The 16,481-nt window shown below is 43.5% G+C and overlaps 1 protein-coding gene across 10 annotated transcripts in view; it reads left to right on the top strand.

Annotated features, from left to right (window-relative positions):
- Positions 1–1,965: 1,965 nt before the first annotated feature.
- LOC121282628 (probable G-protein coupled receptor 174) overlaps positions 1,966–16,481 on the top strand; it is a 52,255-nt gene continuing 37,739 nt past the window's right edge. For 4 of the 10 annotated variants that reach the window (XM_041196430.1, XM_041196429.1, XM_041196425.1 and 1 more), the window contains exons 1-2: positions 1,966–2,122; positions 10,322–10,449. The gene's annotated coding sequence lies outside the window, so the exon portion shown is untranslated. Of the gene's footprint in view, positions 2,123–2,160; positions 2,297–10,321; positions 10,450–10,504; positions 10,684–16,481 lie in introns of those variants that run through there. The other 6 variants (XM_041196423.1, XM_041196424.1, XM_041196431.1 and 3 more) reach the window with 4 other exon arrangements.

The raw sequence follows: 16,481 nt of genomic DNA on the forward strand, positions 1-16,481 counted from the left end.
GGGGTGCAGCTGAGTTAGGGAAAAAGAGATAGAAAAAATAAATTAAAATTAGAAAAATAAAAAGAAAACAATTGAATTAAAAGAGGGGTAAAGGTGGAGAGTCCATGGTCTGAAGTTGTTGAACTTAATGTTAAATCTGGAAGGCTGTAAGGTGCCTAAACTTCTTTAAATTTTTATTTGTATTTATTTATTTTTATTTATTTATTCATTTTTTTATCCTTTTTCCCCAACCAACCTCACCACATCCCCTCCCCCCACAACAGGGCCATCTGTCACTTGTTTCTCTGTTGGGCTTTCACAGAGTGCTGATGCTTGTTCTGCTGTTAACACATTCTGCTATCTTACCGTTATGCCACTGTCAGCACCTTTTTTAGTCTTTACTACTACCATTAACACTTTCTTTGTCTTGTGTCCATGACATTTTTGCCAATCTCTCCTTAGCTCCCACCTATTGCTGACCTATCTTGCTTCACCTGCTCCATCCCCCTTAAACAGTATAAATTCCATGAAATTTCTACTTCTCTTTAGCTCTGAAGAAGAGTTATACAGTCTCAAATTGCTAACTCTGTTTCTCTCTCTACAGAAGCTGCCAGGCCTGCTGAGTTTTTCCAGCATTTTTTGCTTTTAGTTAAGAATAAGGAATATGTTGTGATTTACTTGGGCTGGTACATCATGCATGATCAGTTGTTGAGCGGGGGCGTTGTGCAGGGGCTGATGGCATGACCATTTGTAACAGTGCATGTTGAAAGTACCTCTTCGAATCACGAGCACATCCGTGGAAGTCCCCAGTTAGCCACACGGAGCACTGAACTGAATAGCCAATCAGGGTACTGAAAGAGCAGTGAAAAGCTGTCATATTGACGAGGTATTTGGAAAAAAAATTTGCCTCCTAACCAGTCTCCGCCCAACAATAGCCATTGTTGAAATAAAAACAGGATGTGTTGGAAAAACTCAGCAGGTCTGACAGCATCTGCGGAGCGAGAAACAGAATTAACGTTTCGAGTCCGTATGACTCTTCAGATTTCCAGATTTCACCATCCGCAGTATTTTGCTTTTTCTTAGTATCCATTGCTGCCTGGGAGCTCACAGCCCCAAAAGATCATTCAGTGGCAGTTTGGGAACCCCTGCCCTACACCGATGACCCACCTGGTCTCTCAGAGGAGGTGGTGGCGTAGTGGTGCTGTCAGTGGATTGGTATTCCAGAGACCCAGGGTAATGCTCTGGGGACCCTGGTTTGAATTGCACCAGGGTAGATGGTGAAATTTGAATTCAATGAAAAGTCTGGAATTAAAAGTCTACTGATGAATGTGAAACCGTTGTCATCTCACTTACCCATCTGGTTCACTAATGCCCTCCCTTTAGGGAAGGAAATCTGCTGTCCTTACCTTGTCTGACCTATATGTGACTCCAGATCCTCAGCAATGTGGTTGATTCTTAAATGCTCTCTGAACAAGAGCAATTACAGATGGACAATAAGTGCTGGCCTAGCGAGCAATGCCCACATCCCAGGAACGAATAAAAAAATGGATGAAGAATAGCAGGGCTGTGTCTGGGCCCTTATATATCACTGAAACAGACTATCTGCTTGACTGGGAGCTTCGTATATGTTAACAGTGACCACACTTCAAAGGAACTTTGTCCGTATAATACTTTAACATGTCTTGAGGCCGCGAGAGGTGCTATATAAATGTAGATCTTCATTTTTCTTACATATCTGCCTCTTCCTTTTTTAACCCTAACTAGATTAGATGTGATTTGTGTTGTTCTAAGATAGTTTGGCATCATTTAAAAGAAAATCCAAATAAAAGTCTTTTGTCAATCGTTTTCACCAAGTGGGAAATCCTTATTTATGAAATAAAAAAATGGACGGAACTCGGTATGCTTTGGTTTTTGAAATTCATTTCTGCCATGCCTGAAACTTCCTCATTTTCGATCAGAAGTTTTTTTTTAGATACATTTTGCTGAACGATAAGTGTCGAAACAAAGCTACCGTTCCAAGCAAAGGAAACATAGGTTCCTTTCCAATAACAGTTCTGCAGTTCTGTGAGAGATTTAACAGATGCACATCTCTAGTTGCGGTTGAGCCCTGCGCCTTGTGCGAATTCACAAGAATACAAAACAGGTACAGTGAAAAATAAGGTGCGGGAGGCGTCTAAAGCGCGTCATGTCAGCTTGTAAACGGTGGACCAGTTAGACTGACAGCTCTAGTGGTTTAGCTTCTCATTTGAATTGTGAATCGTGTAACTGGGAACTGACTGTGTTCAGTGGTGTATCCGGACAACGTGTTGCCTCGCAGGTAAGAATGCAGCACTGCCCAATTTTACTCATTTGTACCCGAGGCACCCTTTCTGTCTGTGTGTGTATATGTATATGTGTGTGCTTGGCAGGGCTGAGGAAAGAACAACCTGCAGAATTTGCAACTGTAAAACGATCCACTGTCAGCATTCTGTTCCTGAGTTTGTTGGCGCGTGCGCGCGCGCGCAAAAGCGATGAAGGTCATTTAGTTGAAAACCTGCTTAAAAGTGGACCGGGTCTAGTGTTAAAAGGGGAATGGTACAGTTTTGAATTGAATATTTTAACACCGGACCAGAAATAGCTTCGAAACGTCAGTTTGTTGAAGGTTACATGTGAATTTGGAGCCAGGGCGTGTACACACATTGAGGAGACCGGAATAAACATCGGAGGGGATGAAATTCGTATTGCAGGGAAATTGTATGCATTTTACAGCTGTGAAACGTAATTATGCGTATAAAAAGCAAATCTGAAGGCTGGAGAGAATATTTTCTGAAATGAATATGATCTAAGATGGGATGGGTCAGCTGCTGCAACAATTCCCCGTGCTCCCATTGGATAGCAGGAACTGAGCTACCTGCAATATCCCCATTAGGAGCTAATGATATAATACCGACCTCTAAAATTGTATTTTGCTTCTAGGCTCTATGAGCCGTTTCACGGCCATTGTTGAAGCTGAATTTATTTTTCACATTCTATGTGTTGGTACATTAATTGTTCAATTCAAGTTTGCTTCATGGTACCCGGAGCAGTGCTAACCTAGCTTGCAGAAGGGATTGATGTCATTTGAGAGTGGCCGCTGTAACTTTTAAACGCCAAAATACACGCCCGCAAAATATGTGTTTTCTATTGCTGGCTAAGCTTCAGTGGCTTCGAGTCTCCTCTCTGATGCCCCATGTGAGACAGAAAATGCTGGGAATACATCATGGTTCAATCTGAAAGACAGAAACAAAAATGTAATGTTTCCTGAATTCTTCAGCAGAATTGAGTAATTTGAAACAAGCACCCATTCACATGTTGGTCTGCCCTTAAGAGATGCTGACTGATCTATGGTGCATTGCCAGCATTTTCTGTTTTTTAATTGATCTCTTCAGTGTTTGTTGTTGTTCTATCTCAATATAAATGACCAGGGCCTAGAAGCTGAGATGGCTAGTGTGTGGTTCAGAAAAACGGCAACAGCGCAGCTTTGATTCCTGTTCTTGCTGAGGTAGACTTGGGACCTGACTCCTTGCCCTGCCCCTGCGAGTGGAAAGCAATGTTTAAACCACCACTGACAAAAACTGCCGAGAAAACGGCTCTGGATGAAGCATCAGCAGACACTGAGCCATGGGTCTGCCTTCAAGCACAGCGCACAAACCATACCATATAACTGACCAACTTAACTGTATATCTCATACAGGGAGGACATTTACAGAGTCAAACATGATCAGCTGTCACCCACTGTCTGTTATGTATTTACCAATTTATTTATGGACCTCTCCCACCTTCCTATTCTCATTAACTGGCCCTTGTTTACAGGATACAACGTAAAGCACTCACTTTTTCAGCCCAGATCCGTATTTCATCCAGTAGATTTTTGGAGATAACTGGAATAAAAATGTATTTTCTTTGATTTACATTTGAGTTGATTATTTCCTATAGAAACATTCAGCCCCTTTGTCTAATATGTACTTTGTACAGGAAATATGCACCGTTTGGAGATCCAAATCTTCTTAGTGCTTCCTTTAGCTTACACGCACCTGTCCGGTGAAATAGAACACTGTCTGGAAAATAGAATCTAAATTAACAGGTATTTAAAAAGGTGCAGAGTATTCTTGTCGTTGTGCTCAGAAAACCTGACCTTCACTCTCAGACTCATCTAAACTTCACTACTTACTTCCAGTATGGAGAGCACATTTGCATATTTGCGGTGTGGGAATGAGAGGGGCAATATTTTGTTGCTGACTGATGTTGTCATGGAAGGTATGAGGAGGTATAACAAGCTATGGACCTGAAATTTTGCCTTGGTTTATGTCTGCCTGAAATTCCTCTCCTTGCTATTTTAACATTCAGCAACCATTTTATTTTAAATAGATTAGTGTCTCTGCTCAGGGAGTGGGGAGAGGGATTTCAGACAAACACAAGGTTCATCGCTGGGGCTGAGATTCCATCATTATCAAAAGTAAGTGGACTAACACATTAACAAGTGCATGGTCCATATGTCCTCCGGGCATGGTTTTGATCTTGTGAGGGAGCTGGAGAGAATTCTCCAGAGTTTTAGGTTTCCCCTTATTGGGCTTGGAATCTTCCCTTTTTTGCCTCTACCATGAGATTACATTGTTGTGGTGGTGGGAAGTCTCCAGCCGTCATGAATGAGGGGTAGTTGTGATGGACCAGCTCATCTCTTGTCTCATGTTATTTTCATATGCCCATTGAATGAATTGAAAGGTAATCAAGTTGCAGTTTTAATGAAGCGATCACGTCCAGCCAGCCAACAGAAAACAGTAGGGGCCATATTAAACACATAACCAGACAATTACATCAAATTGAAAGCACTGACTTTAGATTTATTTTATTCCAACATTTTTACGGTCAGTTTTTCTCACCTTGTTACCATTTTGTCTTGCTACGTTCGCTGGCAACTGGCAAGGTGAGCAAATGAATCAGTGCCTGCTTTAGTTGCAGATACCAGTGTTGTTGCATTCATTGCACAGCCGAGGAGATCACTGAGAATAGACAAACCAAATAGCTAAATTCAAACCACAGAGCACCATTGACCATTAGGATCCATGGCAGGTAAATGGAGGTACAGGTTAATGATGATTTAACAGAATGGTGAAACAGCCTCAAGCAGCTGGATTGCTTGCTCCTCTTCCTGTGTTCCTGACTCTGATTGTACAGTGAAATTGTGAGGAAGATTTGCCAACATAACCACATGTTTACTTGTATAAATGATTATATGTGTTTACAAAAGCTACAGGGAATAAGTAAAATTGCAAAGACAATATGATTACACGTGAGTAAATCCTGGAACTCGCTTCCTAACAGCACTGTGGGTGTACCTACACCACATGGTATGCAGCGATTCAAGAAGGCAGCTCACCACCACTTTCTCAAGGGCAATTTGGAATGGCAATAAAGCTGTCCTAGCCAGCAATGCCCGCACCCAGTGAAAGAATAAACAAAAAGAAAAAAAGGTTGGAGTTTGAACAGAATTGTATAGAAAGCTTCACCTTTCTCGTCAGTAAGGAATTAATGCACAGTATTTGGATAGCATGCCGATTACATTCAAGAATAGATACTAAAAGTTAATGATCATGGGCTCACAGAATGACACAGTATAACTTTACCCATTGTGCCTTTGTTGGTTCTTTGAAACACTGAATAATAATGCTATTTTTAGATATGAAACAGAGTAATAAACATGTGTTGGACTTACCCGTGGATTGAAATAAAAACTTTCACAACTGTTTTAAGCTGGAGGGTTTCATACTGGTTGTCAGCCCCCAGAGAGTGGAAGCAGCAGTTCTACAAGGCCAGCAGACTATTATCCATCAGTTTCTAGAAGTTTATATAAAAGCAAAAAACTGCGGATGCTTGAAATCCAAAACAAAAACACAAATACCTGGAAAAACTCAGCAGGCCTGACAGCATCTGCGGAGAGGAATACAGTTAACGTTTTGAGTCCGAATAACCCTTCAACAGAACTAAGTAAAAATAGAAGAGAGGTGAAATATAAGCTGGTTTAAGGGGGGGTGGGACAAGTAGAGCTGGATAGAGGGCCAGTGATAGGGGGAGATAACCAAAAGATGTCACAGACAAAAGGATAAAGAGGCATTGAAGGTGGTGATATTATCTAAGGTATGTGCTAATTAAGGATAGAAAGCAGGACAAGCAAGGTACAGATAGCCCTAGTCGGGGTGGGGTGGGATGAAGGAATCGAAAAAGGCTAAAAGGTAGAGATAAAACAATGGATGGAAATACATTTAAAAATAATGGAAATAGGTGGGAAAAGAAAAATTTATATAAATTATTGGGAAAAAAGGGGGGATCGGAAAGGGGGTGGGGATGGAGGAGAGAGTTCATGATCTAAAATTGTTGAACTCAATATTCAGTCCAGAAGGCTGTAAAGTGCCTAGTCGGAAGATGAGGTGCTGTTCCTCCAGTTTGCGTTGAGCTTCACTGGAACAATGCAGCAAGCCAAAGACAGACATGTGGGCATGAGAGCAGGGTGGAGTGTTGAAATGGCAAGCGAGAGGGAGGTCTGGGTAATGCTTGCAGACAGACCGAAGGTGTTCTGCAAAACGGTCACCCAGTCTGCGTTTGGTCTCTCCAATGTAGAGGAAACCACATTGAGAGCAATGAATGCAGTAAACAAAATTGAGGCAAGTGCAAGTGAAATGCTGCTTCACTTGAAAGGAGTGTTTGGGCCCTTGGACAGTGAGGAGACGGGAAGTAAAGGGGCAGGCATTGCACCTTCTGCGGTTGCATGGGAAGGTGCCGTGGGAGGGGGTTGAGGTGTAGGGGGTGATGGAGGAGTGGACCAGGGTGTCCCAGAGGGAACAATCCCTGCGGAAATCTGCTGGGGGGGTGAAGGGAAGATGTGTTTGGTGGTGACATCATGCTGGAGTTGGTGGAAATGGCGGAGGATGATCCTTTGAATGCGGAGGCTGGTGGGGTGATAAGTGAGGACAAGGGGGACCCTATCATGTTTCTGGGAGGGAGGAGAAGGCGTGAGGGCGGATGCGCAGGAGATGGGCTGGACACGGTTGAGGGCCCTGTCAACCACTGTAGAAAACCTTGGTTAAGGAAGAACGAAGACATGTCAGAGGAACTATTTTTGAAAGTGGTATCATCAGGACAGATGCGACGGAAGAGAAGGAACTGAGAGAATGGGATGGAGTCCTTACAGGAAGCGAATGTGAATGAAGTTATCCACTTTGGTAGAAAAAACAGAATGGCAGAGTGCTATTTAAACAGTGATAGATTGGGAAATGTTGATGTACAAAGGGACCTTGGTGTCCTTGTACACCAGTCACTGAAAGCAAGCATACAGGTGCAACAAACAGTTAAGAAGGAAAATGGTATGTTGGCCTTCATTGCGAGAGGACTTGAGAACAGCAAGGATGTCTTACTGCAGCTGTACAGCGCCTTGGTGAGACCACACCTGGAGTATTGTGTGCAGTTTTGGTCTCCCTACCTAAGAAAGGATATACTTGCCATAGAGGGAGTGCAGCGAAGGTTCACCAGACTCATTCCTGGAATGGCTGGATAGTCATATGAGGAGAGATTGGGCTGACTAGACCTGTATTCACTGGAGTTTAGAAGAATGAGAGGGCATCTCATTGAAACAGATAAAATTCTGACAGGGCTGGACAGACTGGATGCAGGGATGACATTTTCTCTGGCTGGGGGCTATCTAGAACAGGAGGGCCACAGTCTCAGGATACAGGGTAGACCATTTAGGACTGAGATGAGGAGAAACTTCTTCACTCAGAGGGCGGTGAACCTGTGGAATTCTCCACCAGAGAAGGCTGTGGAGACCAAGTCACTGAATACATTTAAGAAGGAATAGATAGATTTCTGGACTCTAAAGATGTAAAGGGCTATGGGGAGAGAGTGGGAGTATGGCATTGAGATAGAGGATCAGCCATGACCATATTGAATGGCAGAGCAGGCTCGAAGGGCCAAATGCCCTACTCTTGTTTCTATTTTCTATGTTTCTAATAAGCACAATAAGAACTCAGTTTTCCTTTGAGTTTTTCCTTTTGGAAATTAGGCCAAGGGATCCTTGAGGTGCATCAGTATTAAGAGATGATCCTTGTGATGTGTGTCAGTATTTGCCATGGAATCACCAGATAGGAAATTTTGAAAGCCACAGCTTTAGTATGATAAGTTGATATTGTTCTTGGCTTGTCTTTAACAAAGTGACTAACAGACAAACTGTGAGAGTACAAAGAGTGAGGTTTGAAATGTGGCACATCTACTTTGTATACTTTCGATACTTCATGTCTCAACATTTAACTGATGCACAAGTCAGGAAGAACTTCCATTGATATATACTTCATATCCATATTGTGTCCTTAAGTGCTTTACAGCCAATTAACTACTTTATATGTGTAATCATCATTGTTCTGTAGGCATGTGCAGCAGCCACTTATTGCATAGTGAGGGCTGCATCCAACAAATGAGATAAACATAAAATAAAAACAGAATTTTCTGAATATGGTCAGCAGATCCACGAGCATCTGTGGACAGAGAAACTGAGTTAATGGCTGAAATTTTACAGGTACCTTGGGAGCAGTCTGGGAGGTAGGCAGGCTGACAAAATGGCATGGGAAGTCATCGAGTGGCATACCTGTTATCTTTCCACTGCTACACCATATTGCCAGAGGTGGGGAAGGTGGCAGACGGCTCACCCACCAGGAGCTCAGTTGAGCCACTAAAGTTGCCAATTACGGGCCTTCTCCTGTCTCCGCTGGCATTTTGTCAGTGGCAGGTGCCACATGGAGAAACTGTTAGGTAGACCCTTGTGACCTCCCTATGGATTCCAGGTGGGGCGGGCTTTCTTTTCTGGGCACTCTTTGGCCCAAAGAGGAGCCCTTTCGGCAATGGCTATCCTTACAGTGCTGGTACTGCCTTCCCTCAGCGATCTGACCCGCCGTAGCCTGGCTGACAGGTTCTGGTGCTCCAAGGCTCCAAGTAGCCACTACTGGTGGTGGTGCTGGTGAGGTGGTTGAGCTGCTAGCCTTCTTATCTGGTTAATAGCTCTTGTGGTTGGGAAGCTATGTTTAATAGGACAGCCACTCCAGCAGCAGCCATTTGGTTGGTCCTCTCCCACGTCTTCTCGGCCCAGTAGTGGGACCCTTGTCACCTCGCAAAAATTCTAGCTGGTGTTTCAGGCCTGTGGCCTTTCATAAAATTTCTGACAAAGGGTGACAGATCTGAACCGTGAATACTGTTTCTCTTTCCACAGTTACTGCCAGACCTGCTGAATAATTAACAGCATTTTATTTCAAATTTCCAGCAGCTGCCATATTGTGCTTCTGTAAATGAGATAAACAACCAGTTTATCTACCTCTAAACTTGTTGCTTTAGAGATAAATGCTGGCCAGGCTACTGGGAGAACTGACCAGCTCATTTTTGAATTGTTCTAGGCAATCTTTCACATTCATACTTTAGTTTAACATCTCAACTGAAAGGTGACACCTCCATCAACACAACACCGCCTTCAGTGCTGAACTGTGTGGCAGCCTTGATTGTGAGATCTGACCTACAACATTCTGAACCACAGACAAAGCAAGCTGTCATGTACAGTAGCATGTGTATAGTGCTGCACCTCGTCAAAGCCGTTGCAACAAGCTATTTTCAGAGTGTAGCGACTGTTAAGTCAGCAAATGCAGCAGCCACTCTGAAGCAGTACCACCCCACAAATAACTATGAGTGAAACTTCCAGTTAGTCAGTAGCTCCTGGTGAGTTTGCCCTTCTGGTTTCAACAATCACAGTTAAACCAAAGTTTTTCCCCTTGGGGGATTGACAAGCGACACATCACAAGAGTTGTACTTCCCTTCAAAAATCCCATTTTTGACCCTTGCTTTGTGCTGTCTTATCTAAATGTAGTGTCTCAATGAATAGCCTGAGTACTCCTGAACTCCACCTCCTGATTGCTACTTAATTACTCCTGATGTATATAGTACATTTTCATTCATGTGTTCAGGATGAATAGCAAGTTAGTATTCACTGGCAAGGCTGTTTGGTGATATTTGATCAGAGATATTGGACAACTGTCTTTGGAATTAGTCTCTGGCATAAGTTAGCTAGAGAATGGGGGTGAAAGTTGAAGAAAAACCATGTTGTCTTATATCAACTTGTTGGAAGTTGGTGTATTGACTATATTACATGTGTATGAAGTGTTCCTCAAAAATGAAACTTATTCCTTGCGGTTTATATCGACCTTCCACATTTAGGGTTAAATCCAGAATATGATGAAAATGAGTAGGTTTGTTAACTGTTTTTTTGGTTAATCATAAGCATTGTTTGTTCTTTCAGCACTGTGAGATCCCTCACCACACACATTCCTGCTACAAAATCCTTTCCTTCAGTTACAACCAAGGTACAGGTTTCCTTGTGGTCAGTCATTGCTTCTGTGGCTGGCAAGTGCCTAAGCATTCTTGCAGGTAAGACAAGTTTTTCTATTATTTGCCTTTCCCATCAGGATTTGTGCTTGGATTGTATCAATCATTGGATTAATCCCAATCCTAAAAAATAAACTCTGGAGAAGCTGCAGAATGACACCGGGCTGAAAGGATGAAACTATGAGGACAAATTGCGCATACTCGCCTTGTATTGCCTTGAGAATGGAAGATTGAGGGGTGATCTGATTGAAGTATTTAAGGTGAATAAAGGAATTGGTAAGGCAAACTATTTGCTCTGGTGGGGAATCCAGAAAAAGGGGTGCAACCATAAAATTAGGAGTTGGGTCATACAGGGGTGATGTCAAAAAGCATATCTTCACACAAAAGATAGTGGAGATCTGGAATTCTCTCCCCCAAAAAGTTGTTGAGGTTAGCTCAGTTGAAAATTTCAAAATTGAGACTGATTGAATTTGTTAGTTATATTAAAGATATGGAACCAATGCAGGTAGATGGAATGAAAATGGAGATCATTCAAGATCTAACTGAATTGCAGAGCAGGCTCGAAGGATTAAATGTCCTACTCCTGGTCCTAAGTCACAAGTTGACAAAGACCTAGAGAAATGAGTGTCTTAAACCGGCAGTAAAGCAGAAAAGTCCCATGGGATCATGTCCATAACCAACATAGAAACAAGACAGTTCACACATTTCAGGCACATAAGAAAGCCACTTGAGTCATTCTAGCTATGCTGGCTCGTAGTCCAATTCTGTTGTTTTTATCCCATACCCTTTTACATTGGGGAAAAAAAAGATGTGCTGTAAAACAGGTTGCTAGAAGACCATTTCACACCACAGATGAAGACTGCTTTTCTCCCTTTTTCATCATCTGCCTATAAAACATAAATTAATTCAGTGTAAATGCTGAGGCTCATGCCTCAAAACTTTTCAGTCAAGCACATGTGAGCTATTTCCTAACAGTACTGTATATTGTTTGGGAGATATTGTGGCTTGCAATTAAAGCTCAGTTTCATAGTTGGGATCAAGTTTTCATTTTTTTGTTTTGTGGCCTCTTGGGATTTTAAGGCCTCCCGTATACTCAGTCTCCTGGAGTTACCCCAGTTGGACATGACAGCTTTTGTGCAGTAATTATCTAAGGGAAAAAAAATCACCCGCACATAGTTTTAAGATCTCCCTTGCATGCTTTACAAACTCTGGGGAACATGGGAAATCCCAATTCATTTCACTTGCAAGGAAGACCTCTATTAGATTGTGTAACACATCCAATAAGGTACCAAACATCAAGTGAATACACTGGAATATGGGTGTACAGGGCCTGGGGACTCAAGTGTATGGGCAGTTTTGGCAAACTGGGGCAATATAATCAATCCGCATGTTGACAACAATACATGAAACCCGAAAATTCTCACCAGGTGGTGTAACCAGGCAATGTTCTCAACTCAGCAACTCAGATGGAAAATTACAATGGAAAGTCTCTTTAATATCTCTGTTCACAGTGCAAACCCTAAGGTGCTAATGTTTGGGCAAGTACAAGGATTTATTTTGAACCATATTGCTCGTGGAAGCCACTTAATGCTCAATGGGTTCACTCCGATCTCAGGTACCCACCCATAGCTCATGAAGGTGACCACTGTCTAATTTTAAGGTATGGTTGATGCCCCAAGGCTAGCAATGACCTAAGACTTGGAATCATAGAATTATATAGCATAGAGGAGGCCATTTGACCCGTCGTGCCTGTGCCAGCTCTTTCAAATTACTCATGTTTCCCTGTTCGTTCTGCATGGCCCTGAAAATGTTCATTTTTAAACATATATCCAATTTCCTTTTGAAAGTTAGGATTGAATCTGCTCCTGCCATTATATTTCCCAGATCATAACAACTCACGGCATTCAAAGTAGTCTCCTCACCTCTGTTCCATCAATTATTGTAAATCAGTGTCCTCTTGTTACCAACCTTTCTGCTAGTGGAAACGGCTTCTCTTACACTTGCGGTAATTTTACAAAGGAAGAAGAATAAAAATGAGCAGCCTCACTGTTCTCATAGTGATTCTACAACTGTGAAATCCTGATTCTTTTCATTGGTACTTGCCCTTTTGAATGCCCGAATAACAACCTCTCCATCTCAGAGTGTAATTCATCCCAGGAAGCACTTTGACATGTGATAAGGTGCTGTGTTAATACAATGGCCATTGTATGCATTTCACTAACTCAATGGTCCCAATATTTAAAGGGAGGCTGGGAGGAAGCGGAGGCACCTGTCACCAGCCTGGAAACCTGGGAGTGTCAGGAATGCAGAGGTCCTTCGAATTTAACAGCGTGCCTTATTAGAACTCTTTTTTTTCTGTTTCCTGCCCACAACCAATCAGACTGAAGACTGGCCAAATGATGGGTGGGCAAACAGTGTGTTCCAAGGTAGTAGCTGGGGATGGTCCCTGATAATTGATAAGGTTGAGGTTTAGGGAGCAGAAAGGGGAGGGGAGCTTGGAGCATTGTGGTGTGGAGGGAGGAAGGGAAATATCACGGTGTGAGGATGGGTCGGGGGGAGTGATTGGATTGCTACAGTGAGGAGAGATTGTGCAGGCTGGGCTCCAGTTAAGGATCATGAGGGGCAGCTTTGCTTGGATACTGAATTTAGTGTATCGGGGAAGAGGGAGTCAAGTGGAGGTCACCAAGGACAGGGTCTTCAGTAAGGAGGTCCTAATGTCAGATATGGTAATGAGCAGCTGCTAAGTTGGGAGTCCTTGTCTAGTGGAGCCTGGGGGCTCTGACACTTTGGAGGTCAGCAAGGACGTGGGAGAAGCTGAGCCTATAGGTAAAAGTTTGAATAATAATAATCAGCAAATCATTGTAGTGATGAAAGCTGACAATCCTGGAAAGATAGGGTTTGAAACTAAGCTAAAGGTCCTGAGGCTGAATCCTGATGTTGTGCAACTTGAGTCTTACTAAGGAGAGAGGTGGAGTTGGTACAAGGGTAAAAGCTGACTGAGATGTCAGCTCAATCACACTTTACCAGGTACTTCACACTTCACAAGGAATATGTCAGTTGGGCAGAAGTAGTAAAATAACTGGTTCCTGTTTCTGTCTGATTCTGCAAAAAAGCAGCATAAAAAGCCATGTGTGTACAGCACTACCAGCTTTACAATGCAGCTGGCTGTGGGCTGCATCCAGTCATCATAGGAGAGCTGATCTCACACTTACCAATATTTTTTCATTATTCTGAAGTAAAGCTATCACCCCAAATATTACCACTCTCAGGAACAAAGGAAAATAACACCAAGACTGATATTCATATACTGTTGTAAAGTCAGTTCTAAAAGGCTAAAAATTGGTAAAATTTATGCCAGAAACATAAGGCGGCATTAATTCTCAGTGGCGGTGGAACTATATTTTTACATAGCGATGAAATTTAAAGGGTTCATGACACATAAAGAGAAATTGTACAATACGGAAACAAAGGACAGAATGGTCACAAATTTACACTAAGCGCGGTAATGGGTGGGGAAAAGGACATTTCACCCACTGGCCGCAATGGCAGCTTTTCGTGACATATCATCCCGTTCCCACCTCACTGCAGCCGCAGGAAACAAACTGTCTTGCTGGCGGGCGGCCTCTGATTTGCCCGCTATGCCAGTACCTTGCTGCTTCCTCATGTAGGGCACCACATTTAAACTGCAGCCGCATGTACACTTCTCAATGCTTGCAGCCCAGGAGGACACTGGTGAAAACATGGCCCCAAAAGCCAAGAATAGCGTAGCCCCCCAAATTTAGTGACGCATCCCTGGAGTGCCTTCTGGACACCATGGAGGCCCGCTGCGATGTCCTCTGCACCCACTCTAGCAACAGGAAGCCCATCAGTCTCACCACTCTGGCTTGGGAGGCGGTGGCAGTGGTGGTCAGTGCCAATGCTCACATAAGAGGTCGGCCATCCAGTGCAGAAAACAGATGAATTATTGCATCCATACTGCCATCACTCTAAACTTACGCTCTCACAAGCCCATCACACATTCACTGGCATCTCACTCCCTGTCAGCTCAAGGGACTTCACCACCCACTCTTTTACACAAATCCTCACATCTCCACCTGGCCTCATCTCCTCTGGAGATTGCCTTCTCAGCCCTCACCATCTTGAGGCCATTTTCACATGTGCCCCCCACAGCTCCTGGGATACCCCCTGCCCCCAGTACAGCCTTCGTCTTGTAGCCTCTTCCCTTGCCTGAGACCACTTCCTTCCCCAAGCAGGCCTTAGGCCTGCAGCCATTGAAAAGCCATCCACATATGGCTGATCTGGTAGTTAGAGACCTGCTTGTGAGCCCCCTTAAAAGTGATGTGGTGCTGCCTGTGACACCTGACGCTGATGACCACAAGTGTTGCCTGAAGAAAGGTAGGCATACAAACCTCGAAGTCCCAAGCGAAATACAGCTCGCCAGGCATGTTGCTTATGTACAGTTGTGAAACATGTCAGCGTGCCAGGATGATCCAGCGTGGGCAAATAATTTTGGCAAGCAGAGTTTATCATAATATGCAGATGTACTAAAATGAAGCACACCCAAAGTCTGGCAGCAGGAAGGTAGCCCGCCATTGGTGGCCAGAGTGGATGATTGCACACTGGTTTCAGGATGGCGTGAATCTGATTTTGGCTTTCCTGGCATACTGTCCGCTCATGCCCGCCATGCCCAACACCAATGGGCATGGAAAATTCTGCCCATATATTTGGACAAGCTTCCAAACGATTGAAAAGGCATTTCAACGCATTAGTGGCCTTTCCTAAGGCTGAAGGCCAGAAAAATTATGAGGTCACAGACAAGAGTGATAGAAGTGGAAAACTGATGAGCAGAGATGACTGCTGTCAAGCGACAGAGCATGCACAGGCTCCGACTCATTACTTGGCAATTGCTGAAGTGAACACAGTGCTGTATGAGTTGGTTAGAAGGAGAGAAGCACTATTTTCCACTCCGTGATGCTATTCCGTAGATCAGTACGGCATCATGTCTGGCGGGAGCCTTGAAGCCTGAATTGACTGTTGCAGTCACTCGATGTGCCAGTCCTGTGCTGCCCAGTAATCAACGTGCTCTTACATCTGTGTGCACAATTCTACATCAGCCTCTCTTGCTAATCTGGATTCTGTGAAGTCAATTCCTCTCAGTTGGGTATAGTAGCATAGTGGCTATGTTACTGGACTAGTAATTCAGCAGCCTGGGCCAATAATTTGGAGATACGAGTTCAAATGCCACCACAGCAGGTGGGGAATTCAAGTATACTTATTTTTGAATAAAAAGCCCGCATTAAAATGGTGACCATGAAACTATTATGGTCACATTTCACTAATACCTTAAGGAAGGAAATATTTCCTAACCCAGCCTGTATGTGACTTCAAATCTGCAGCAATGTGGTTCTCTCTGAACTGACCCAGCAAGCTTGCACTGTATCTCGTAATGTGGTTCATCACCACCTTCTCAAGAGCAATTGGCAATGCATAATAAATGTTGGCCTTGCCAGCAATATTCACATCCTGTGAATGAATTTTTAAAAATGTTGTTACCAGGAAAGTGTGCTAATGCTAGGAGATTTGTTTGGTGGCACCTTAGCAAACGAGGCCAGTTGGGGGATGTTGATCATCTTACCATGCCTTCTTTCATGGGGTGCTACTAAAAGCATGACATCTTTCTCAATTAGGCGGAATCAGGCAATGACCTTGTCGAAGTGGAATGATCTTAAAACAGTTAAATTTAATATTTTTACTTTGGCCCTTGCAATTCTCCCTCATGACCCTGGATTCCCATTATATATGGGCGTGATTTAAGACTGCCAACACTGATTGGACGCATTCCTAGAGATTTCATTGCATTGAGTTCATTGTCCCAGCTTCCTTTGAAAGTTGAGGCCTCTATGTGTGCTCATCCACTGTCGAAGTGCGATGTTGCACTTCTAGTGGAGGATTTTATGGCCCCACTCTGGTATATCTCTCCCTGGCGGATGCAGAGAACCGTTTAAATCTCCATTCAGTTCGGTGGGATCATAATATCCTGCTGGGCGGGAGGGGCTGTAAAATCCTGGCCCTGG

Source organism: Carcharodon carcharias, chromosome 9 (assembly GCF_017639515.1).
Source record: "Carcharodon carcharias isolate sCarCar2 chromosome 9, sCarCar2.pri, whole genome shotgun sequence".
Classification (NCBI taxonomy): Eukaryota; Metazoa; Chordata; class Chondrichthyes; order Lamniformes; family Lamnidae; genus Carcharodon; species Carcharodon carcharias.